Source organism: Vigna umbellata, chromosome 4, assembly GCF_029865625.1.
Source record: "Vigna umbellata cultivar VRB3 chromosome 4, Vumbellata_1.0, whole genome shotgun sequence".
Lineage (NCBI taxonomy): Eukaryota > Viridiplantae > Streptophyta > Magnoliopsida > Fabales > Fabaceae > Vigna > Vigna umbellata.
In genome coordinates this window covers 64,249,100-64,276,700 of record NC_142168.1, presented here as the reverse complement: position 1 = coordinate 64,276,700, position 27,601 = coordinate 64,249,100, and the positions used below count along the sequence as shown (strand labels likewise).

Here is a 27,601-nt window from a genome sequence, read left to right as displayed (position 1 = left end):
AAGATAAGGAATTCAACACAGGAACGGACGGCATGCTGCGTTACAAGGGTAGGACGTGCATTCCTAATGATGGCGAACTGAAGAGGATCATTCTGGAGGAAGGTCATCACAGTCGTCTTAGTATACACCCTGGCATGACCAAGATGTATCAAGACCTCCGGAAATCGTTTTGGTGGCCTGGAATGAAGGGTGATGTCGCTCGTTTTGTGGCATCATGTCTAACTTGTCAACGAGCGAAGGCAGAATATCAAAGACCTGGCGGATTGCTTCAACAATTAGAGATTCCCGAATGGAAGTGGGATAGCATATCCATGGATTTCGTGACTCATCTACCACGCACGGTCAGGAATCATGATTCAATCTGGGTGATCGTGGATAGGCTAACCAAGAGCGCCCACTTCCTAGCTGTCAACTTAAAGATGTCGTTAACCAACTTAGCTAAGTTGTATATCCAGGAGATCGTTCGTCTGCATGGGGTACCTTCGAGCATAATTTCAGATCGTGATACAAGGTTTACTTCACGGTTTTGGCAGTCACTTCAAAGCGAGCTTGGTAGTAGATTACAAATGAGTTCAGCCTACCACCCTCAGACGGACGGCCAGTCTGAACGAACCATCCAGACGCTAGAAGATTTACTGAGGACGTGCGTCCTAGATCACTTAGGCGCATGGGATGAGGTTCTGCCGCTAGTGGAGTTCACGTATAACAACAGTTTCCAGGCGAGCATTGGAATGGCACCGTTTGAAGCACTCTATGGGAGGAAATGCCGAACGCCACTTTGTTGGTTCAAAGAAGGAGAGCACGTACTAACTGGACCTGAGCTTATACAGCAAACGACCGAGAAAGTCAAGCAAATCCAGGAGAGGTTGAAGACGTCTTTGAGCAGGCAGAAGTCGTACGCTGATAAAAGGAGAAGACCGCTGGAGTTCGCTGCAGGGGAGCATGTGTTCCTTCGACTCAATCCAGTCACTGGTGTGGGACGAGCCGTTCGTCCAAAGAAGTTATCTCCCAAGTTCATTGGACCCTACCAGATATTGAGGAAGATCGGACCAGTGGCGTATGAGCTTGCGTTGCCACCCCAACTACCAACCTTCACCCTGTCTTCCACGTCTCTCAACTTCGAAATATATAGCAAATCCGTCACACGTACTGGAGTTAGAAGACATTCAGCTACGTCCAGATCGAACGTTAGAATTGCATCCAGTCTTGTAGAAGATAGCCGCACCAAGTACTACAAGGGCAAGGAAGTTCGCTTGGTGAATAGTGTGGGACGCTAAGACGGGTGATTCAACGTGGGAAGTGAGAGCGCCATGAAGGACTTGTATCCTCATCTGTTCTTGGGTAAGTCTCTAATTTTCGAGGTCGAAAATTTTTGTAGATAGGTGGAATGTGAGATCCCGGAAAATTTTAAAACGTAATTAGATGTCAAATCAGTAATTATGATACTGCTGATTCACCTAGTAGCTTCCATCAATGAGCCGCGACACACGTCCAGTGCATTAATTGCGCACTAAGCTCTGCATGCACACACGACACTTGTCACGTTGGAAGCTTCCAATTCAGAGTTTGGTATGCAGGTGTCAGCGAGGGAGACGTTCGTTCAAACGAACGTGAGTTAAGCAAAAAGAGTTTTCGAAAAACCCTCCACTCACCTGTATCACTCATCTCCTTCCTCTGAATCAGATTTTCCAATTTCTCTGATCTCTCTCTAGAACCAGTAACCTTCTCTCTTCGATAACTCATCTTCTTCTTCTCCGATTCACTTTCCAGAACCGTAGGAGTGTTCGTCCAGTTGAGACCTTTCATTTGGACCGAACAGAACTTGGATCGGAACTGGTAAGTTTTTCTGTCTTAAGCTTCGTCCCTTTTCTGGTCTCATGCGAACCCTAGTTGGTTGCATGAATGGGTTCTAGGTCTGAGTTTTGGTTGATTGTTTTGGTGTCTTAGTTTTACGTGGGAACTGTGGAACGAAACTTGAGAGTAGAAGTGGTTAGAGGAAACCCTAGAATCGTGCTTTTGGAAGATCACTGCTATCCAGGTAAGGGAAGCTTACATATATTTAAATTTATACGTGTATGATTGTATGAAAGCATGATTGGGTTGTCTGTATGAAATCTTTGTATGCGTGATTTTCTGATCTGCATGAACGAGCCCTGTTGTGCTGTTATGAATGTACTGATATGATTTTCTGGATTGTTGAGCTGCATGCATGGTTGAATCGTATGGATGAATACTATAATGTATGAATTGTTAAGATGTTGATTATTGAATATGAAGTAATCTGGAAGTGAGAGTGTAAAGTTCATAAATCTGAGATTCATTTGAAGTATAAAGTTTAGGTTAAAATGTTGAAATCTGAAAAATTGGCTAAGGTTGATAATTCTGCACTTAAATCCTACTTTTGTTAACTAACGCTCGTCACTGTACGGTCTTATACCGTTCGGTTTTCCTTATGATACTTTAAAATGGAATTCTTTCATTTGGAAAGAATTCTGCTCGAGAACGAGCGTCCCCCTTTGAGTAAATAATAGCGTTCGACCTCATGTCGAGCGTCAGTCTTTAATAGCGTTCGACCTCTGTCGAGCGTCAGTCTTTAATAGCGTTCGACCTCATGTCGAGCGTCAGTCTTTAATAGCGTTCGACCTCATGTCGAGCGTCAGTCTTTAATAGCGTTCGACCTCATGTCGAGCGTCAGTCTTTAATAGCGTTCGACCTCATGTCGAGCGTCAGTCTTTAATAGCGTTCGACCTCATGTCGAGCGTCCGTTTTAAATAGCGTTCGTCCTGATCTCAAATAGCGTTCGTCCATACAGTGAATTAACGTTCGTCTTTTTATGGAAGTGTAACAAAGAATGAAAATGTGATATTGAGAGAATTATAAATGAACGAACCATATATGGGGTGAAATTATGAGATTGATATTTGAACGAGCGTTCCAAGGAGGAACGACTCTGATTGGTTATTGAATTTAGTAAAGTATGACTGTGGATAAGTTTAGACTCGCTGTCCATCCTGATGTTCCGTGATACCCTCTTCAAGTAGAAGGGGGTACTCATGTGTGGAACGGCAGGAGGTCCTTAGTCCATAAGTTAACATGGGCGACGTAAGAACGGACTTACCTCGAGTGGCAGCTGTTGGTGTTACCCAGTTACTACATCACTCGGGTGCAAGGACGCTTGAAACTACACAGATTCATACAGTCCGGACGGTCTGTCTAGAATATTTATATTTATGTTTTGATTGAAGTTATATGCGTATGTACTGATTGTGTGATGATTTGAATATAAATGTTGAAGTATGAATTTAAAATACGTAAGCTTACCCTTGTTTTCCTTGTGTTGTCTACTGTCCATGTATTTTCCGTCTTGTCAAAATGCAATGATCATCCATGTGGATGTGAGCAGATGGTGGAGCGTCCCTTGAAACACTGCTGGAAGAAGAAAATTTGGAGGACGCGACGCTGGTGGATGTTGAAGTGAAAGCCGAGCCCTAGAGCGCTCGCCAGTATAGTATAGTTTATACGTGTTTTATGTAGACGTTCGGTTGTAATCCTGTAAAACCGTTCGTCTTAAACTCTTTATATTATGGCGTTCGTCATTTCTGTATGCTTTATGAACGTTCGACATCTTAGTGCTCGTTCGGTTTTTGTAAGACTGCACTGTTTATTATCTTAATGTAATTAATCTTGATTATGGTAATTACTATATTTTGGATGTTACAGTGGTAAAAACAAATTTGAGCTTGTGCACAAATTATCTAAGGAGTGTTTGGATCAACAAATTTACTATTAACAAGCAGATTTGGGAGGGTGGAATTGCAAGCTCAGAAATGGGATTATGATTTCTCACATAATATAAAGATTTGCACATATATTTATTGTAGATGGCTACTGAAATGAAAATCTATTTTTTTTTATCTATGTTACAAAGTTAGACATGCATATATGAATATATATTTTAATTGTACCATTAACAATTCAAATTCCCAGCATATATTAATAATATTATTACTTTTCTTTATAATTTAATATGTAATTAAATTTATTTGTAATAAATTACATTACTTTTTTTATTAACTTTAACTAAATACATTTTATTTTCTACTCATTTTGATTATAAGAGTAAAGTGTAATCTTACATCTTAATATTAAAACTATTTTTTATTTATTACCGTCAAATAATTCACAATTTTTATAAATTTTTTCTTTAAATCTATTTATTCCCTCTCCAAATCTTTCTTCAATCCAAATACACTCTTTCTTAGAATCTCACATAAAATTTGTCTGCCAACAAATTTCTGTAATTAATTTTAATTAACTATTGATAAATATTAATAAAGTAATTACCGATTGAACTTTTGATAAAACTTATTTCATCCATAAATTTTAGTCATTGACAATTTTAGTTTATCAATAAATTTTTTAAGTTATCAACAATTTTGTCCAGTAAATACTTTGCATAAAATTAGACCCAAACTTTTATGCATTTGATAGTATAAGGAATCTATAATATATAAACCGGTTAAAAGAGTGCTAAGTAAGATAATAATTCATTTGTATTTCGGTAAGAATTTGTGTAGGACGGGAGAGATTAACCTCTTTGACGTGGTTTTGCTATTTTCCAATGCTTGAGTTGCGTGTGTCGTTCGGTTGGATTCTGGATGTCGTTCGGTTATACTCTTGATGGGAAAGAATCTTGCAAAAGGCACTATGACGCTTAAGTTAGGAGCATTTTTATGAACTGTTTATCATAGTTTAATATTTAAGTCATGATCGGACGTAAGTAGAACGTAGTGAAGTCTTAGTTGAACGTACCTGGCCTTTGACTCGTCATTGTATTTATAAGTGTTTCATAGATCAAATAAAAACAACCTTACTTGGAGATCCGGTTAGTTACTCATAAACGATTATCAATATCTTAACTGCTTATCAACATCTTCAGATCTTCAATCAGATATTCTTGATTATTTTATTCTCCTTTGATTATTTTATTTTTGCTGGAATACTAGCCCAATAGTACCTTAAGTGTTGGCCCAATTATGGTCCAACACTATTTAACGCGGTTGACTTTAGTTGATTCGGTTGATGATGGCCTGGTTGACCATTGTTGTGGTGGTGAGCGAACGACTTGTGATGTTAACCGTTCGGTATACACTATATCCTATACATGCCCCCTAAGTCTGAGTTAAGCGTTCGACTTTAGCAATGATTAATTATAGGACTTATGAGTTTGAGGGAAGCTGTTTTTAGTCGTTGCTTGTTGCTACCGAAACGGTGGACTTTATAACTTCCCTTTTGAACTTTTCAATAGGTTGAGCGACTTATGATGAGAGTTCTTTTTAGAACTTTTTCCCACGTTGACTAGCGACTTTGATAGTATCTTGTTTTTCTTTTTCGAAGAAAAATAACGATCAAATTTGAAGTGTTGAAAGAATGTAAATAATTAGACTAACCCATTTTATAAGGTTGAATGGCCAAGCAGGCGAGAGTGCTTTATTGAAAACGCTCGGTTGAGAATGACTGTTCCTCAACTCTTGGTGTTCGACCTAGGAGTTCTTGGAGAACTTCCTAGTGAGAAGGCTTTACTTCTCGGCTTTGACCTAGGAGTTCACTAGGGAACTTCTTAGGGGGAGGGCTTTACCTTCTGTCTTTTGTGACTTTGACCTAGGAGTTCTTTCTAGGGAACGAGCTTTACCGTTCGACTTTGCACTAGGAGTTCCTGGAGAACTTCCTAATGAGAGGGCTTTACCTCTTGGTTTTGTGATTTTGACCTAGGAGTTCTTCCTAGGGAATAGGCTTTACCGTTCGACTTTGCACTAGGAGTTCCTGGAGAACTTCCTAGTGATAGGGCTTTACCTCTCGGCTTTAGACTAGGAGTTTTTCGGATAATGTCCCTGGGTTTTGTTTACGAGAGTGACATTTCATTGAAAACTTTTATCACCACTCGGTTTGGACCAAGAGTTTTTCGGATAACGTCCCTGCGTTTTCGTTTACGAGAGTGACAGTTCGTTTATAACTTTTATCACCGCTCGGTTTAGACCAGGAGTTTTCCGGATAACGTCCCTGGATTTGTTTACAAGACTTACTGCTCGATTTTAGACCAGAAGTTTTTCGGATAACGTCCTTGGGTTTTGTTTACGAGAGTGACAGTTTGTTGAGAACTTTTATCACCGCTCGTTTTGGACCAGGAGTTTTTCGGATAACGTCCCTAGGTTTTGTTGACGAGACTTTACTGCTCGGTTTTAAACCAGGAGTTTTTCGGGTAACGTTCCTGGGTTTTGTTGACGAGACTTTATTGCTCGATTTTAGACTATGTGTTTTTTTGATAACGTTCCTGGGTTTTGTATCTACGGTCGTTGCTCCAGTAAATTGGACGATGATTCAAGGCCTCCTGTTGCCTCTGGGCATTTCATGGAAGAAGCGACTTTCTATCCGCCACTCACTTTTGCTGGAATTAAGATATACCATGATCTGTAATAGAATAATGAAGGTGGCTTTCGACAACAAATAAGTAAGAGACAAGTGTTGGAGTTAATAAACATTAACCAATAGTGTTAGAAGACATTAGTCTAGGTCTTAGACTTTAGATATAATAATAATGACGTCATATAATTCCAGAAAATAAAGATGTTGCTTGCCACCGTTCAATTATTGGCTAATGTAAAAATAATTTCTTGTAATCAATGTTTTTATCAGGGAGAGCAATATATATTATATATTAATCATATATATAATATATATATATATATATATATATATATATATATATATAATATCTATATAAAATAATTATTATAATATCTACTATCAATTAGATATTTGGATTTTACCGTGGTTTATCATAAAACTCAAACACTGCTGTAAAATAATATAAGGGCAAATTTTTTATTATTTTATTTTCATATTCATATTTTAAAAATACTTATCTTGTTGATGAAGTTTCACGTAGAGATGCCATGTAGTGTAGCTTTTGCTTTTGCTGAAAGTTCCTGATGTCGATTTGAAGTAGTAATGTCGAGACCGAGCGCTCGTCTGGGTTCCTGATAATAGTTGAAAAACTGTTATTTTTATACTAAAATTGACTTCAATTACAACCTTTATGACTTAGAAATTAGCTTGAACTCATGATTTTGTTGAATTATTGAAAATAACAGAGTTGGAAGGTTTTATGCTTGATTTCCTTGTTTTTGCAGGTTTTGAGATGAATTTGATGAAAGAAGTGAAGTAGGAAAGAGATGGAGACAGAAAAGGACACAAAAGTGCACAAGAAGAGAATCAACAAGTACCGCTCAGCGCCAATTACCGCCGAGCGACACTTTTCAGTAACCGTTGGCACCGCTGAGGGGAAAACTGGCGCTGAGGGGAAGAAGTGAAATGCGCTACTACCATTGAACGACACTTTTCTGGGCTTGGGCCTACTTTTCTGTATTTTTAGAATAATATATAAGCTTTAGGACGTCCTAGGGTTTGTATCTTTGGCTGGAATGAAGCAAAAACACACTCTTTTAGCCCTTGGAGGAGGATTTTGGATGCTAAGGCTCCTTTCTCAACTTTCTAGGGTTCTATCCTTCACTTTTCCATTGTATTTCATCTAGTTTCACCATGAATATGGTGAACTAAACTTATTTTATTGTTGGGGAATCAATGTAAATCCTTAGAAACTCTCTTGTATGGAATTTGTTCTTCAAGATCAGTTTTATGATACATGCTTTCTTTCATTAATAGTTAAGGTTTTTCCTCTGTGCTCAAAGCATGTATTGTTTAACTCATTCGATGTCATGATCATTGGTTTTGTCGATATGGACACATACGGGGAAATCTAGATCTAGGGAATCTCTCCCATCAGTATATTACCAACATAGACATAGGAGTATGATAGTTGGTTGCCTCTAAGCTTCTGTTCACTATAATGCATGATTAATTGCTAGGGAGACAAGACATTGTAAACTAGTGATTATGATTAGGCTTTCTTCGCTGAGACATCGGATTTTTAGTAATTTAGAAAGTGACACTAACATTAATGAAAAGAATGATGAATTCTTAAATACAAGAGAGTGGATAGGATGAAATTGATAAACCCCAACAACATATTCATCCATATATTTCAATTCATGTGTTTTGTTTCTTCTTGCCCATTGATCATCACATGCATACATATTACTTTTCAGTCTATTGCATTTGAAACTTAGAACAATTTGTTCACAAGTCTTAATTCATCAATAAATCACATAACTATCTAGGCTGTGAGTCCTTTGGGAGAACGATACTTGGTCTTACCAGGTTTATTACTTGATACAATTCGGTTACACTTGCGAGGGTTAACAAGTTCTTGACTCCGTTTTCGGGGATCTAAGATTTGTTCATTAGTTCCTTGCAGTTTCAGCGGGATGCCGCTTGACCCATGGTGGGTGGCAAAATGTTTCGATAGGAATTTGTGTAGAACCGAGCGACTAACCTTTCTGACGTGACTTTGCTGCTTTTCAATGCTTGAGTTGCGTGTGCTGCTCGGTTGGACTCTGAATACCGTTCGATTGGACTCTAGATGTCGTTCAGTTGTACTCTTGATGGGGGGAGGTACCTGCAAAAGGCACTCTGACGCTCAAGTTAGGAGCGATTTTATGAACTGTTTATCACAATTTAATATTTAAGTCTTGATCGGACGTAAGTAGCCTTTGGCCATGTGAGTATATTTATTAGTGTTTCATAGATCAAATAAAAACAACCTTATCTAGAGATCCGCTTAGTTACTCATAAACGACCTTATCAATATCTTAACCGCTTATCAACATCTTCAGATCTTCAATCAGATATTCTTGATTATTTTATTCTCCTTTGATTATTTTATCTTTTGTTGGACTATTGACCTAATACTAGCCCAATAGTACCTTAAATGTTGGTCCAATTATGGTCCAACACTATTTAACGCGGTTGACTTTAGTTGTGTGGTTGATGATGACCTGGTTGACCATTATTGTGGTAATGGTCGAACAGCTTGTGATGTTAATCGTTTCGTATACACTATATCCGATACAATTTGCATTACTCAAATCTTCACAACAAAAGTATCGTTAACAAAATGTCAATAATTTAAAAATAATGAAATATTTACAAATATAAGACAATATGACAATATATTTATTGAGACATAAAAATTATTGAAGTGAATTATTTTATATTAGTTTTAAATTGTGGTAGGAAAAAAAGTATTAATTATCATTTTGTCTATAAACATGATTTTTTTTATGACATGCTAAAATTTATTTTATACTAATATAATATTATAAATCTAAAATTAATATATAGAAAATAAAATGTATCCTTCAATGGAAAAGTAAAAACAAATACTTGTATATGTTAAATGATAACTATATATTAGAAAATAATTTTAAGTCTAACTCAATTTTATCAAACTCATTTTTAAAGTGAAGTTTGCATTTTTTTTATTTTATAAATTCATTTTATATATAGAAAATCCATACTCCTCGTACTGAAGTGTATAAATTTCATGTATGAGACTAAACATTAATATGTGGTCCGATAAGTGTAGAACAATATACAACATACATCAAATTTTGCTTAGAACAAGTTTTAAATCTTAAATTCACAATATTAAAAAATGAACTTTAAGCTTAACTTATTGTTAATTGACATTATCTTTATTGGATGTGAGACTTTTAACCCTATATCATTTATCTAAGGAAAAAAGAATAATTATCATAATTTGAAGATTTTTTATTGTTGTAATTATATTAATTGAAACTCTTTTAATTTGAGTGTTAAATTAATTAAAGTTAGTGAAGATTAAGTAACAACTAAAAAAATGTCTCCAATTTACAACTAATAACAACTTTTTACAGACTTGAATTAAATAAATTGTAGATACTATAGAAACATGTTTAAATTAAAAAAAGTTAAATATGTTTTTTTCCTTAACTTTTAGTTAAAATTGAAATTAGTTCATTTTAAAAATTTTAACTCAATTTAATTTATTGATTTTAGAAATATATTGATTTAGTCATTTTAATCAAATTTTGTTAAATTTATTTGATTTTTAATTTAAAAATCAAATAAATTTAATAAATTTGATTAAAATGACTAAATCAATGTATTTTACTGATTGATCGACTAAAATTGAATGAAAATTTTAAAATAACAACTAATTTAATTTTTACTAAAAAGAAATGAAGAGATCAAAAGTATATTTAACTCTAGAAAAATGAATTCTATTTAATTTTATGTGAACATTTACATGTTTAAGTTCTTAAAAAAATTATGCAGCAGGAAGAGTTTTTAGGAAAGTAATTCATTCTTCTACTATTATCATCCAAACATTTAATTATGAAGTTAAATTCATATGTTTAATTTAGTATTCAAATCTCCGCACGAGCATAATAATACGTTAAAAATGTGTTTGATGTGTTTTTTTTTTGTTATGTCTTTAATATATATATATATATATATATATACTGATTTTAATATATTAATTTATTTTAAAATATAAAATTAATCGATTTTAAAAATATGACAAAGGGACAACACCAAAAATCTTAAGAAAAATACCTTTTTTTTTTAAATGAAGCTAAAAGAGAATGGGGCTCTTTCATTTCTTGTAAACGCATAAATATATGCTTGAAGATATTGTTGTGGAATCTCGTATAATATATTGATTGTTTCAGTATTCAATAAATTACGTTCACCTCATACTTTACTTTTGAATATTCTGATACCACACACACGCCAATGTAATGGATGCCAGTAATTAACCATCTCCATTTTTTAATATCATCCACCAGTTCTATCACTCTGGAACATGTCAAAGATTTTCAGATTCAGTGTAAGGTCAAAAACAACATTTTCATTTTAGATACACCTGATAGAAAATCTGGACCGTCAATAAGTTTCTGACATTGCACATCTTTTATAGAATTCTTACAAAGATAAAGGATCATACTAACGCAAACATGATTTAGTGTGTCACAGTCAAAACACAAGGAAGAAGTTGATGAAGAAGCTCGTTTTGGTTCCAGTTTTTTAGATGCTCTCGTTTAAAAATGAGTGATACGATTAATACCACTTCCAGTCATTGATTTTGTTGATATCATTGAAATACTCAATTATTTCTGTTTCTAATTAGCAATCATGCATTATTTTGCACTAAATTTTATGCACGTCAATTACTTTAAAGTTTTTTATTCAAGAAAACATAAAGAACATCTCCGATTTGATGACCTCTTTTTTTGGAATAATTATAGCTAGTGATTTTCCTTTAACATTTCTCTAATCACCACTTATAATTTTTTTTCTCACTGATAAGGTAAAAAAGAAGAAGCACCATGGTCGTCAAACATGATTTGCAAAACACCTCACTCAACAATCTGAATAATTCTCTGCTAATAATTTTCAATTATTACACTATCGATGTGGTCTTTTGAGTCTTTCTCTCATGTCATACTATATACAGGTCAATTTTGGCTGTGCAGAAAACACTAATTACTCCATCTGAAAACCTATTCTTCTAATGAAAACACAAAATTTACTCATAAATTTCTTCTATTTTTTGTAAAAGACTTTTTATTTTCTCCATGAGAAATTGTGAGACCTGCATCAGTAAAGTTATCCAACCAACAAGAACTGTTGTTAAAAGGGTTTCTTTCTGAGAAATAGAACGTATATAAAGAGGAATGATTTTTCATCATTTTATTCTGGACCTGTATTAGCATGATCCATCTCAATCATACTTTTAGTTTGATTATTTCTTGAGATTCCTTTTACACAATACACCATACACGAAAAAGGTTTCACTCAACCCTATGATATCATGTACTCTACCCTTTTTATTCCTTTTCCTTCCTTGCACCCTTCTTTCCACTTGCTTTCTTCTACCCTTTTGCTACATTTTTTTCTTTTCCTTAAAAAAAATAACCAAACTAAATTATAATACATAGTAATAATAATAAGTGTGAGTTAAGTGATGTATAATATAGAAGTTTATGTTAGAAATACCAACATGATATATGTAAAAGTAAGATCGAGTGATGTATAAGAAAAACAAAATTTATATAATTGTAAGAAGAGTTAGTCTAATAAATTTGTGAATTTTGAATAAAATAGTAAGAAAATTGGTACTGACATGTTGTGGGAGTTCTAGGTATCTGGCCTCCCCAAGTTGGTAACTGAGGGAAGGATGTGTATAATATTATTATCTGTGCATGGAAAGAAACAAATAAGGAGTGGAATCAAGAGGGAAGTTTGATGGGTGTGTAACTTGACTTGCATGAGAAATGGACGAATTTTCCAGTTTGATTGAATAGGTAAAGGAAGTTGGTAGGGCCATCCATCTAGCTCCCACAATTATGTATAACTTTTCCAAAAGAGAATAAATGTGTGAATTTATAGAAAGTGAAGTGAAGCAAGAAAAATGTAAGATTGAGACAGGGAACAAAGCCAAAATTTATGTTAATGGGTTCTTGTCAAAATCTCGCATATTATCTTTCAGTCTCTAGTCTAACTACATATGTGGGGAACCTTATCATCCATTGCTCCTCTTTGTCAGAAAACATGCATTCAAAATGTTCCATCTTTTACTTTCTTTATTTTTTTTTTCTCGTGGAAGAGTATTAGGAAAGAAACTCGGATATATCCTATATGCCTATGTGCTTATAGCTACGACGCAAATGGAAAAACAACCCTTTACTGCTTTTCAACTCTTTAATGTGTGGGGTTCAACTCAAGAAAAATTCTAATTCATGGGTTCTGCTATGTTTCCAACGCATAAATCATTTCATCACACTTTCCACAGAATATTATTCAACTCATCCATTACATCTACCATACAATATTATATCCTTATATTACTTTATCTAAAACAAAAAACACACACATTTATATATATGATGCAGATTTTATCCCAAGTGTTGCCCAATCAAAAAATCTTGTGTGTTTTCTGCGTCAAAGAAACATACGAATGCTGGGTTATCAATATATTCTCAACAATATATACTACCTGCATCTTTAACCTTTTTCTTTTCTCAGTCACCAATCACTAAACAAAACAAAATGCATCTCCACTTCATATATTTTTCTACAATAAATGGTCGTTTAATTTCTGACAAATATTCCATGATTAATTAAGTGCAAGGAATGAAGATATAAAAGGAAAAAGCAGAGATATGGTGAGACAATTTTTCTGCCTGTAATATCCTAAGTTCCTTAAAGATTCCTTTATCACCTGTAATGAGAATCACAACTGTTACAATCGTGTCGACTAAAAATCGACACACGAAACGCGTAGGGTCATTTCTCAACAAATCATTTCTTGTCATTATATTTTCTTTTTCGTTTCCATAATTTCAACCTTTAATGCTTTAACGCAACAAAGAGAAATTTTTACGATGCTCATTAGTCAGTTGCTAGACAGCAAAAGTATAACCAAACTTGCTTTAAGCAATGTTCCAAATTTTCAATCTTTTTTAACCATGCTTTGCGCCATGCACAAAATCGATGCTTTTCTTTTTAGGGAAATTACGTCGATTATGTGTACCCTGCTGCAAAACGACCCCTACCTGTTATCGCAGTTCCTTTTATTCCTTCGTGCTCTTTGTTTCACATCAGTCAAAATTTCTTTTTCATTCACTGTACACCACTTACATGATTTTCCCCTCTTCATCCACAACAAACAAAAGTTATTTAATCACCTAGCTTATCTTACAAAAAATTCAAAACAAAATGTTTTACCTATTTTCATATTATATACATTTATTTAAAAACGTAACCTAAAATGGATGGAGTCAATCTTTGTCTTGAGCAATAAAATTTCTAGTCTCATTGATGGAAAATGGATCAATTACTTAACATGAGTTATGTTTGGATACAAAATATTAGATATTAAAAAAGTGTGGTAAAAATTTTGTAATTAAAACTATTATTTTATGTTTAACCTTTTTTCACCTTATTTATTTTTATTTTTTCTTTCCTGAAACTTACTTGTGTAGTTTTTGAACGTGATAGAGACTCTATCGATGAATAAAATATTTTTTTTTCTTTTGTGGATGGTTTCTCATGAGAAACGATTTTCAGTTTATTAATAAAATTAATATAAATTGATAATATAAATAAAAGACCAATAGAAAGATTTATAATTTATAAATAATGTAGACGTTTTTATTATATGATCCATTGGATATAGATGCAACTGATCGGACCATTAGTTGCAATACAAAAATAAAATATTGATATTAGAATTTGTTGTTGGTTATTATTTTTTGCCATTAAACATGCATAACAGTGTATGGGAGGGGGATTTGCAGTAAAATTATGAGAGACAGTGCCCATGCCCATGCTAATTGATTGACATTGACATCCTCAGTTGAGTTTGTAAAGTTTTGTGTGGTTCAAACATTGCTACGCAGTGTGTTTGACTTTTGTGACCCAATTTGCATATAGAGCAAAACATTTCTCGTTTCCATCAAAATGTGACCCATATAATAATCTCTCGTGTCGGTAACACCAATAAGGAAAACCCAAATAATCAACCACAGATTTCAGTGTTTTCTAACCACCAACTCTCACATTCTTTACTCATTCTCAATAATTTTCAGCATCCATTCAATTATCACCAACTCTCACATTCTTTACTCATTCTTTTCTTTTTTTCAAGTTAAATTAAAAAAAAAAAAAAACTTGTTCTTTTCATGTTTTACTGTTCCTTCAATGTTTGGCTCTGTTTGAAATTACTGATTGCATTTCTTGTCTCCGAATTATGGCATTGTGGTTTTGTTGGTGAAAGGCAAAGCACAGTGAGATGGTAGAAAGAAACAATGAGATGAATGTGACATGGCTTTAGTCTAATAGGTATATAGAGTAGAATATATAACCATGAGTAATTGATTGAGCACAATAGTTGCTAGCTGTCAAAGGAACACGATGATGCATGTTTCCTTTCTACTCTAACTCACTCAGATTTTAACGTCACTGTTGATTATGATTCACTGAAAAGGAATTCTTCACTGTAACCATTTCAAAACCTTCCACATCGATTAATTAACGCTAACATGTTTTCCGTGATTCACTCACATCACAACAACCTTCTTGCCAACTCATTAAAACTACTGTGGTTAATACGCAAACACTCTGTTCCAACTAACAATTTCATTATTACTCTGTTTTTCTGCATTACTGGGAAATTTCTCATCGTTAAGCTATTGTTGGTGTAAACCTTGGTTGAGATTTCGTACACTTTTTTAATTCTTCTTTTTTGCCGGTGGTTTTATGTTCGATTTTGTGTGTTTTCATGACTAGATGTTGGATTAGTAACATATAATTGACAAATAATTAGTTAAATTTATAATCTTCAACTTTTTAAATTGAATATGATATTAAATTTATTTGAATATAATCGACTCAAGTCTATCTGGTTCAACTTTGAGGGGATAGTTATAGGTGGGTCAAACTAGGCACAATTTCTCAGGGATTGTAGACTTGTTTGTCAAATTTTGACTCATTGACTATCGTTAAATTGGTTCTTCTTTTTAAGATCTAAATTTATACAAATTTTACAAATAATAAATAAGACTTGATCAGATAGTTCTTAATGTTTTAGGTCATACATTTTCATTCATCACAGATTGAATGATTTTTTATGTCTAAAATTCAAGAATCCAATCAACTTCATTAACGCGCTAATTGAACTAATCCATTAAAATTAATTCAATTAATCATCGCCTCTTCTATTTGCATTAAAAATCACCTCTTCTATTTTGGTATCACTTAGATTAATTGAAAACTTATGATAAAGTTATTTTCATTTAAGACTATTTTTTATTCAAAATTATTCATAAAAAGCATAAATATTTTTCGTACGAAAATACTTTCACACCAGTATTATTGAATAAGAAGAAACAGTGATTTTTCAGAACCTTAAACAGAAAAACTTTTAACCAACATACCTTAGTTATCTATGCAGTAGACTTAAAATCCGCGCCCGCATATATCTCTAGATAAAATTCACAACAGATAGTTATTATCTCGCGGATATTTATTATCTGTGGATAACAGATAGCGGGTATACCTGCTTTTAAACGGGTCAAATGCAGATATTATAGTATCTAATCCGCGAATACCCGTTATCCAAAAAAAAATAATAAAAATTTAATTAATATTTTTTAAAATTAATTTTTTTATTACTCTTAAAAAATGGAATTTTAATAACAATAACTTATGATTCCTTTCAATTACCTTTTTTTTTAAAGAAAAGAGAAAAAAAGGGGTTATATTACTTTTGACCTAACCCTAATAGAGATATCAGACATATACATAGAATCCCATTAGAAAATTCTCTCTTAACTGAGGACTCTTTTCTTCTTCCTTCTGGTTCAACTCGCGCAGGGACTAGGCTTCATTCCCTCTTCTTCTCTCTCTCTCTTTTGGTTTTGATTGGGGTTTTGTTCCGATTTGAGATTTGAAATTAGAGTTTTATTTGTTCTCTGATTTTGGGGGTTTCTTTGGTACGTTTTGATTCGCGTTTTGGGAGTTCGTTTCTTGATTTCTTCCCTGTTGATTGGTGACGCGATTTTGAGTGTTTTGAGTTTTTTTGGTTTTAGTCCATTGATGCAGATTGGATTTTTGAAGACCCTGGTGGTTATCGCGATTTCAAGATTTCTGTGATTGCGTTCGTTTTTGGAATTTGGGTTTAGGGTTCCTGTTTGCGTTCTCTTGGAAATTCTTTATATCTATATTTCATACATTGATAGGTATTTATGGGTTAATCATGTGACTAAATTAAGACTTTAGTTACTAGGTGTTTCTTCCTCATATCTTTTATTTTTTTTTCAAAAGTTGTTCAGTATTTGTTTTATTTAACTTGTTTAAAAATTACATTGAGTCTTTTTAATATGTAGCAAATATATTAAATTGTTCTCTTTAACTTGTAATTTAATTTAAACCTTATTTAAAAATTCACAAAATATATTTTCTAAATATTTGTGTGTTGAAAATGGGTATCCGCGGGTTGAAAAAAATCCACGAATTTTTTTTAATGAGGATATCCAGCGGGTAGCGGGTCGGGTTGCGGGTACGGTTTTTTGCATGCGGGTCGGGTTGCGGGTAGGCACAATATGTGCTCGACCCGACCCAACTAGTTCCATTCCAACTAGGCAATGAAAGCGAGTACGGTGACATGAGAATTAGGCAATGACCAGGTTCGGTTTTGGGTTAAAATGCTATAAGACATCCAAAAGACGCAAGCTTTCCTTACGAGGAAACTAGCAAAGGGAGAAGGTGCTACTATGCTACCCAAAGACACGAGAAAAACTACACCAAAACACAACGAAAACTCATTTTAATCGGTTCAAATGGAAGATAATCCATCAAAGACTAATTTAATCGGAGTAAACGTAAGTTTAAACTGTTCAAAAGACACAAAACACACCTGGAAATGCATTGCGGCGAAGAGAAAAGGCAAGAAGGAAGACGATGAAGTGCGCGTAATCGCAGGTTCGATTTCTGATTTAACAGGAAACCAGACGTCGGGCACAGGGGGGCATCGACGTCTATTCTCGACTAGATGTCGGGGACCTCACTAATATGACGTCCATTCGATTTAAAAATTAATATTCGTGGTGTATATAGACGTCGGCCTTAAGGGGAGCCGACGTCCAAAACAACTCTTCACCTACCCTGTCAGGCCATTTAGACGTCGGATGGCGGAATCAGACGTCCATATGGCGGAAAAAACAACTTTTCACCTACCTGTCAGGCATATAGACGTCTGTTGCAGGGGGCCGACGTCGATGTATATAGACATCGGGGATGGCGAGATCAGACTTCTATATGGCGGAAAAAAAGAACTTTTCATCTACCTGTCAGACATATAAACGTCTGTTAGTAGGGGCACCGACGTCTCTAATATTATAGACTCGGGGACCCCCCTAACCAACGTCTATATGCCCAACTTATTTATGAAAATGCCACCGGTCAATAATTTACGTTGGTTATTTTGGGGTCTGACGTCTACGGGGTGACATTAAAGGTCAATTCTGCACTAGTGTTATGAGTTCATGACTCTAGTTCTCTTAACTAATTAATCCATGTTAGGGAATGACATGTTATTAAAGATTGAGAGATTTTCAATAAAATTGCATTATCTATTGTACTAGTACCTTGTGTATGAATAATATATATTAAGAGATTATTTATTCTTTTAAAGAATTAAAACTAGTTTATGATAAAATATAATGTTTGGATAAGAAATTTTAAAAGAAATGGAAATTCTAAAATTCTATTAGAGTAATTGATTATTAAAATTAAAGAATTATAAATTTCATTTAAAAAATCAGAATTTGAAAATTTTCTCATTCTCAAATTCATATTTTAATTTTTGTGGTTTAGGTTAAGCTAGTCTGGTCGACTTAGTCTAAATTGATTCAACTCTAAGCTTGAGTAGACACAACTAAATTTGACTTAAGACCAATGCAACTTAGTCTAACAAGTTTCTAAATTGATGTTTTGATCTAAGTCAACTTGACTAAATTTGACTAGATTTTTCTCAGTCCTACTTGGGCCCAACTCAATTTAGACTAGGTCCAAGCTACACCTGATCGAACTTGACTAAACATGAACTTAGCCAAACTTGACTAAGCATGATCCCATTCTGACTTGACTTGGACCCGAGTCGATTTGACTTTACTTGAGTCTGAATCAACTCAGCTCAATCTAAACTTAGGTCAACTCCACTAAAACGCCTAGGCCGACTTAGGTAGACTTGATCTGAACCTTGGCTGACTTGCCTTAACCTAAGATGTGGTAGACTTGGCTCAAATTAGGTCAAGATGATTCAATTTGACCTAGCAATGACATCACTTGGTTTTGATTGGACTAAGACTCATTTTAACCTTACCCAACTCAACTTAACTTAGGTCGAGGCTAACTCAACTAGACTTGGGCTCAAGCTGACTCAACTCAACTTGATTACGTCAAGGCTAACTTAGCTCAACCTAGGCCCAAACAAACGTCACTTAACTGAGCTTTCCTTGATCTTGATCGGGTTAGGACCTACCTAGTCCTAAGTGGTCCAAGATTGGTCTAGGTTGAACCCAACTCCACAGAACATAATCCCGATTTAAATGAACGTAAACTCATCCCGAATTGACTGAAGGTGGGCATGCCCTAACTCAGCTCAACTTCGTCCTTAGTTAACTCGACTCAACCTTAACCTAGGCCAACAAGATGACTCGATTCAACTCGACTAGGGATCAGCCAAACTCAAAACGACCCATATTGATCTAGTCTTGGTCAGTCTAGGCCAGACTTGGTTCTAATCAAACTAATATCAACCTAGGCTTAGCCAAACTTTGTTGAATGTGGGTCGATCCAAACTTAGATAAATGTGGACTCACCTAAACTCAATGTGTTTTGCCTGACTTTGCTCAACACACGCTCAAACTGACTTCGCTCAACATGGGCCCGGAAGGAATTGACTCGACCATGGTCCAACCCAACTTTACTCAGCAAGGGTCTTGCCCAACTCGACTCAACCTGGGATCAGCCAACTTGGCTCGACCAAGCTTTGGGTCTACTTGACTCATGTTGAGCCTAGACCAACTTGATACTAACTGGACTCAATTCGAATTTGCTTGATTTTAACCTAAGAAGACTCAACACTATGGATGTTAAAAATACTCATGTCTGTGGATATCTGTAGATAAAATTTGTTAAAGGTAGTTAGTGGTTACTTCAAATGAGTACCTGTGTTTAGTGGTTAAAAAATAATTTAATATCTGCTTATAAATGGATCGAGTGCGAGTATTATACTATATGTACCATCAAGTATCCATTATTCGTAAAAAGTTAAAATTTAATTTATATTTAATTTAATTTACATTATATTTTATATATTTTAATTTTATATAGATTTCATTTTAAAATTCTACAAATTATAACTTTTAAATTTTCTTGCAGGTATCCGGATACCTATAAATTTTAAGAAACTTGTGGATACTTTTTAAACGAGTATCTCTGACAAATAAAGGAACGAATAATAGGTAGAATTTTCTCACTACAAAAATTCTTGAAATTATCCACGAAATTTTATCTGAGAATAAATTCGTTTGTAAACATAAATTACCGATGGAATTTTAAAAATTTAATTATCGACGAATTTTATTGACAAATTTATTATCGACAAATTTTTTCGTCGTAAATATACTGGTAATACAAATTTCATTTACCGATGAATATTTTTGTCGATAAACACCTTTAGTAATGACAAATTTGAATAGTTGTTTGTAACATCTGTTGATAATTTAAAATGTTTATTACCGGCAAATATGTTCGAAAATAAATCTGTCAATAGAAAGAGCGATAAATTTTATGCCCACTTCATTTCATCTTCTTCACCACTAGCGCATAGGACTCATTCCTCACCTCTTTCACATTTGCGAGCCACCTGTCCTAGACCAAGGCATCACTGCTTGCATCACCGTTGTTGCAGTGCTTGCAATCGTAGCCTTTGTCGATGGCACCGACAAACCTCTCTCTCTGTGTAGGGTATTGTTCTTCTTCCAATGGCGTCATCTTCACCAAGCTCCGATTGTGGCTATCGCTTGTCATGCCTAGGAGCTCACACTACACTTTTGCAGCTTTCGCCCTTTTCTCCTTTCGATTTCCTTCTTCTGTGTGTGAGGGTTTCTTTCAAGCCTTTCAACGCTTGCTAGCCACGTCCTCTAGCCATTAGGGGCGCTGCCGTTTAGAAGCAGGTCTCATTACATGCTACAATCGATAACCGAAACCTTCAATGCAGTTGGTGTTGACAGTGACTTCTTTCTTCTAGACTTAACTACGCCAACAACCATCAAATTTTTGTGCTATATTGGGGACTGAATAAAGGTGTGATGATATGTTGATGAAGGTAATGATTATGGGAAATGGAGATGAAGTAATAAAGTGTGTGAAAAATCTATGAGTGAAACATTGAAAGATTGGAAGATCATGATGTGAGAAGATGAACCGAATCATGATATTTACTAACATAATTTATTGACAAATTTTTCTTTTAATTAACCACAAATTTTTCCTTTAGTAATTATCGGCAAATGTAATTTTTTGTCGATAACAGATTTTGATCTGTGGAAAAAAAAATTATTAACAGATTTTTGACGTTTTCAACAAATTTTGGCTGTTGATAATACATGTTTTTCTTATAGTGACTCTTGCAAGTCGGATAGTCATAGACATTATTTATGTTCAATCTAATGTATTATTGTCTCGACCTTTGAATAAATTTTATTCAACATTATCTTATTTGGATACTAGATCTAATATTTCACAATTTTAATATAATCTCATTTAATTTAACTTGAGAAATTTTTTTACAAATATAAAATAAAATAATCATTTAATTTAAATTGAGAAACTATAAAAATTTATCAATGTTGATATTTTTAATTTTTAAAAATAATTTAGTATTTAAATACTTTTTTCAATTTAATTGTAATTGAAATACTTTATGTTTCAAATTAAAAAAATTAAAATTTACTAAATTTGAATTATTTTATTCAAACAAAACATTTAAAAAGTAAAATAATTTAAAATAAGATGAATTCAAATTCAATATATTTAAATGTTTTAAAAAAATTCTACTCAAAAACAATTTTAAGGTATTTATAAGTTATTTTTTTTGACAAATTTCAATTTCAATCTAGGAGGGGTGATACCTCTAAAGATGACAATCTACTATTCATTTTAGTATTTAAAAGTTATAAACAGTACGGTAATAAATGTACAATAATAAATATTTTGGGTAATTATCTATCTATACTATTTCTAATTAAAGTTTACCATTATGTATCTTGAAATTGACCCATATCATTCTTAATATATTTATTTAATTGTTGTTTGTGGATACTGACTGCTTTTAATTACTTATGTAAACATGGCATGTGATTGTGCCTAAACATTCCCCATCTTGCCCAATATTTATTGTCCTTACTATAATACTTTTAGTCTTTTCCATATTTCTCAATTTTATTTGATACTTCTCAACCAAACTTAGTTAGTAATTAGTTTAACATTCTATTTAAAACTTCTCGATTTATGAACATAATAATACATTATCCTCATCTCAAATGTATTATAATGAGTCTTGAAAAAAAAATTATTTGCCAAATATAATTTAGAAATTCCATTCTATCTTATAATTAGTATCTTACAAATATATAAAAGTGAGGGAAAAAAAATCAAAACCTGACATCTGACAGATAAAATTTCTTGTTCACCATGATTTTACTAAAAAAAATAATAATACTATGATATATTTTTTACATTTATTTGATACATAATAAAAAAATAAAATGGACAAAAATATAAAATTTTATATTTAAAAAAAAAGAAAATAATAAGTAAAGAAAAATAATATAAAATAAATATAAAAAATTTGAGTGTGTCAAAAGAATATTTTTTTACAAATTACAAAATGTAATGAACAAACTCCTGTCAAAATATCCTACCACCAATACAGTACACCACACCAAAAATGACACAAGTAAAATCAAAATATCTTTTATTCATAAATCACATTAATAAAAATATATCAATAAGGTATAATTAATGATTATGAATACAATATTAAAACACAATTTTTTTACAATACAATATTAAACATAATTATACCACATAAATTACACATATTTTATATAATTGTTCCTAATAAGTGGTATTACAACTTTTCAATAGATTTCTGTGTGCTTGCAGAATATTATTAATTAATGTGCAAATTAAGCATATAACACCAAAAGAAGAAAAAGAAGAGTTATTCAAAATAGCACATAACCATCCATAGTTAATTGGTCAAACAGAATATACGATAAAATTATTTAATATTATAATCAGGAATAAAAAGTCGGTCCAAAATTGAGGAGTACAATATTAGATATGCAAAAAACTCTTAAATGAATTAAAATAAAATATTTTGGAGATTCAATTTTTTTGAAAGATTCGAAACAGTATAATAAAATTATTTAATATCATTACAAGGGTTAAATATGTTTTTAGTCCCTAAACTATTGATCGTTTCTGGTTTTCGTCCCTCTTTCAAAGTAAGGTACAATTTAGTCCTCAATCTTTAAAAAACGTTCGTTTTAGTCGAAAAAACGAACGTTTTGAGGACTAAAACGATGACTAAAAACAAAATTTTGAGGACTAAAACGAACATTTTTCTAAAGAATGAGGACCAAATTGTATCTTACTTTGGAAGAGAGACGAAAACCAGAAATGGCCAATAGTTTAGGGACTAAAAACATATTTAACCCTCGTTACAATCATGAAAAAAAAATGTCACATGTTGCAACAACAGAGTACTTCAGAAATTGTGGAAAATTTTCATACAAACAAAAAACATATTTTGGAAATAATGGACCAATAATAATTCAAAGTAGCCCCATATAAACACATGCGCCAATGGTTAGCTCACGAGTAAGTTTTGCTAAAGAAAAATCAAACAATATACAATTTTAAGAATTTTTAGAATTCCTACAATTTTGCGAACGAATTTAACCCCTTAATCATAAATTAAATTAGATTAACATAATTATGCCGTAGACTTAAATCAAATAAGGACATTATATATCAATTTAAAAAGCATACGTAAACAAATATTAGAACCTAATAATTAAAAAAAATTGAGTTTCAAGTTTATAATCCATGAAAAACAAATCCGAAAACACTAAAAGTATTTTGTCCAATCAAAATGAGAAAAAAAATGTTTGGATACTGGTGAAAAGTATTGTTATAGAGATGGTAATTTTGACAGATATATGAGTGACAATTAAATTTACCTAAAATGGACCGTTAAAAAACATTATACATATGGTATTTATATTATTATATTGTATTATAATAGACACGTCATATTTGTATTCTTTTATCTGTATTTTTTCATTGTGGTTACGTCTTCCTTTTATCATTATTTTTTATTGTTGTTGTTGGTAATTTTTTTATGATTAATTGTATAACTAATTTTTATTTTTTAAATAAGAATATTAAAATGGTTTCAAACTTGTAAGTTAATCTTATTTATCATAGGTCCTAGTTGACTTGATTTAGAAAAAAATACTATTATTTTAAAATATAAATTAAATTGAACTTAATTACTTAGTATATAGTAAATGACTTTAAAATGGATTAAAAACTAGATTGATTTAATCTGTGATTAAATAAGTTTGAGATGTGTTAAAAGTAGGTTAGCCCTTTAATCCACTAACAATAATTTTTTATAAATTTTTCATCTTTTTTAACTATAATTACTTATTTTTAATTATTTAGATTAATATAATGTTTTTTTAAGACTATGATGTTTAATAATATTTGAATGTTTGAATATTGAATTTATTTGTTTGTCCTAAGATTAAAACCTTGATTTTTATTTAATATATTTTCCATATTACATCTAATTGTGATTAATATTTAATCTGACTTTTACAGTCATATAGACGTTCGATGTAAGGGGAATCGACTTCTATATACTCATTTTTGAAATCTAAAAAGTCGCTTTTTAACTCCATTTAGACGTCTGATCCCGCCAATCCGACTTCTACAGCCATATAGATGTCCGATGTGGGAGGGGGGCGGGAACCGACGTCTATATACTCATTTTTTAAATCTAAAACGTCACTTTTTAACTCCATTTAGACGTCAAATTCCGCCAATCCGACTTTTACAGCCATATAGATGTCTGATGTCGGGGGAACCGACTTCTATATGGCTGCATTAAAACACCGCGAACGCGAGACAACAATTACGCGCACTTAATGTTCATCATCTTCCTCGCGTTTTCTCTTTACGGGTTACGTTTTTTAGGTTCGTTTTCTCACTTTTGCACCGTTTTAAATTAATTTTACTCTGATTACATCACTCTTTGATACATTATCTTTTATTTGAACCGATTAAAATGCGTTTTCGTTAGGTTTTGGTGCAGTTTTGCTCGTGTCCTTGGTCGACGTTCTTGGGCAGCGATTTCTTGCGTTTTGGACTTCTCCAATTCTCTCAACTATGTTTTTAAAACCATCCAATACAAAAAAACGTACAATACATTATCTTCAACTAAAATATAAAGTTGTAAACTCGAATCAACATGAGGCAGGAGCAACCCGAGAGACCTCAAGCGGAAAAAGATGCAATCAAATACGGCAACATTTTAGACGTCTAATCTATAGTGTCAGACGTCTATATAGACGTTTGACCTGTATGGATCGGACGTCTATATAGACGTCTGACCTATTGGGTCCGACGTCTCATTAACGTCACCCATATAGACATTGGACAGAGATCAAACGTTAAAAAACCCAAAATAACAGACGTCTAAATCCCTTTCTGCACTAGTGTTCATTTTAATATTCATTTTTACACACTAATAAAGAAAGAGAAGTCTAATTTGCACAATATTTTTTAGTGTAACTATAAATAGGTTCCCAAGAATCCATTACTACTATAAAGCCTGCTTATTAATAATTTTAGTAATATGTTTTAATAAAATATGACAAACCACAACTTTAAGTTACACTCTTTAAAATGTATAACTTAAACATAAGGAGATATAATATTTGTTTAGGGCTCTGTGTACATAATTCTTCTTTTACTTTTTTTTTTCAATTTTTTATATATTGCACTTTGTACGCAGTGGTGGTTAGAAAAATTAGAAAAAGAAGAAGCTTCTTTACGATAGCCTACCAGATAAAAGCTAGTTCATAGTATTCTTTAATTTTGGGTCCTATAGCGTCATTATATAGCTTTAGATTCTTTTATATTACTGAGTGTGGTTAATGTCTTATAAAAAAATTGAGAATCTTTTATTACAGTCGGTGACTATCAAATTCGATCATTCAAAAGGAATATTTGATTTAATTTATTTTCTGAAAAATGCACATTAATTGAGATATCTTTAGGTTTAGCTTAATAATTTTATATGAAATACAAAGTTAATTGATTAATTAAAACATTAAGTTATTTAATATTTTCATCCAATTATATATATAATTTACATATTAGATATTCTTTTATTTTATCCACAATGAAATAGATATTTATATTTGTTAAAAAATTATATGAAATAAACCAATGCAATGGTGTTCTAATTGGTTTTTTCTTTGTATGATATAAATTTTATAATCACTTTTGTTCCAATGGTTAAATCGATGAATTTCATATTTCAAAGAAAGTTATTAAACAACGTAAGTGCAAAATTATAAAAAAATATAAAATTAATCAATTTAATAATTAATTTATCTAATAGTATCTATATGACAATTTATATCAAATTACGTGGACAGGGAATGTTCATATGTTTTTAAGAGTAAACTTATATTTCAAATATTACAATATTAATATACTATGTCTAAATAAAGAAGTGCAATGAAATAGTAATTAGTTTTGATTCGAATAAGAATTTATAAACTCTGTCTACTTTGAAAGATATTTATTTCAATGTTTAGTCTGAATTATTATTAAATAGACTCTTATAAAAATACGTATAGGGAATTTTGACCTTTTCAATTAATTTTTATATTTAACGCATTAATTAACTCCAAAAAAAAAACACAATCTTATTGAACCGCATCTATAAGAAATCATTAATAATAATAAATAATAACAATTAAATTTGTCTAAAATATAAATAAAACAAGTAGAAGAATTAAGATTGCATGTTACAATAGAAAAACTTAAAAGGGTGATTTTCTTTTAATAATCATAGTATTTTTCATCTTTTAAGTCATCTGATTCAATTATTTACTTTAGGTAAATATTAATCACTGTCTAAAAAAGATTATTAAGATATTAAATTAATTTTTTTCTCATGCATTAAAAAAATACATTCTTTTATAATTTTAAATATGGTCTTATATGACTTTTAATAAATTTTTTATTTCCTAATCAATAATATGTTTTAAGATACTAATTAAAACGCTCTTTTACTTTCAAAGAACATATATAATATAATACTAATATGTGGAGTGACCTAGAATCTCCTTTTCTTCATAAACTATATGAATATTGTGACTTCGAGTATCTGATAAAGAAATATTACAAGTAATTTTACCATTATATTCTCCATTAGATAATTTGTTTTTCAGAAATCTTGTTTTAATACATCCAAAAGTTTCACAAGTTAATATATATATATATATATATATATATATATATATATATATATATATATATATATATATATATATATATATTCATCTCTTAAATCAATAAGACATATTTTTCAAGATAAAACTTTGTTAAAGTATCAGTTTCTAAAATGAAAAATAGTTTATCCAAATAGTATTATTTTTGTTGAAAATTTAAATATGAGTTTAAATTTCACCTTGAATAAAAATTAAAAAATTGAATATCTATAATAAAAAATACACTGATACCAATTAGTGCATCTTGAGAGTATGTTATTAGATAAAACTTATAACTTTTAATCAGAATATAGTTTTTTTCTATTTAAAAACGTAAACGATTTAATTATTATTCGATTCACTTGATCTTTTTGATCTTCATCAAAGAAACAATTGATGTTAGCTGCAATAGTTTTATCATACATGATTTCGCAACACTACTAAAGTAT

General features: G+C 32.0%; 1 long non-coding RNA gene across 1 annotated transcript; it reads left to right on the top strand.

Annotated features, from left to right (window-relative positions):
• Positions 1–1,658: 1,658 nt before the first annotated feature.
• Positions 1,659–3,517, top strand: LOC148200913 (uncharacterized). The gene is made up of 3 exons (XR_015785820.1): positions 1,659–1,836; positions 1,948–2,038; positions 3,404–3,517. It is a non-coding gene; the product is annotated as an uncharacterized LOC148200913 (long non-coding RNA).
• Positions 3,518–27,601: the final 24,084 nt, after the last annotated feature.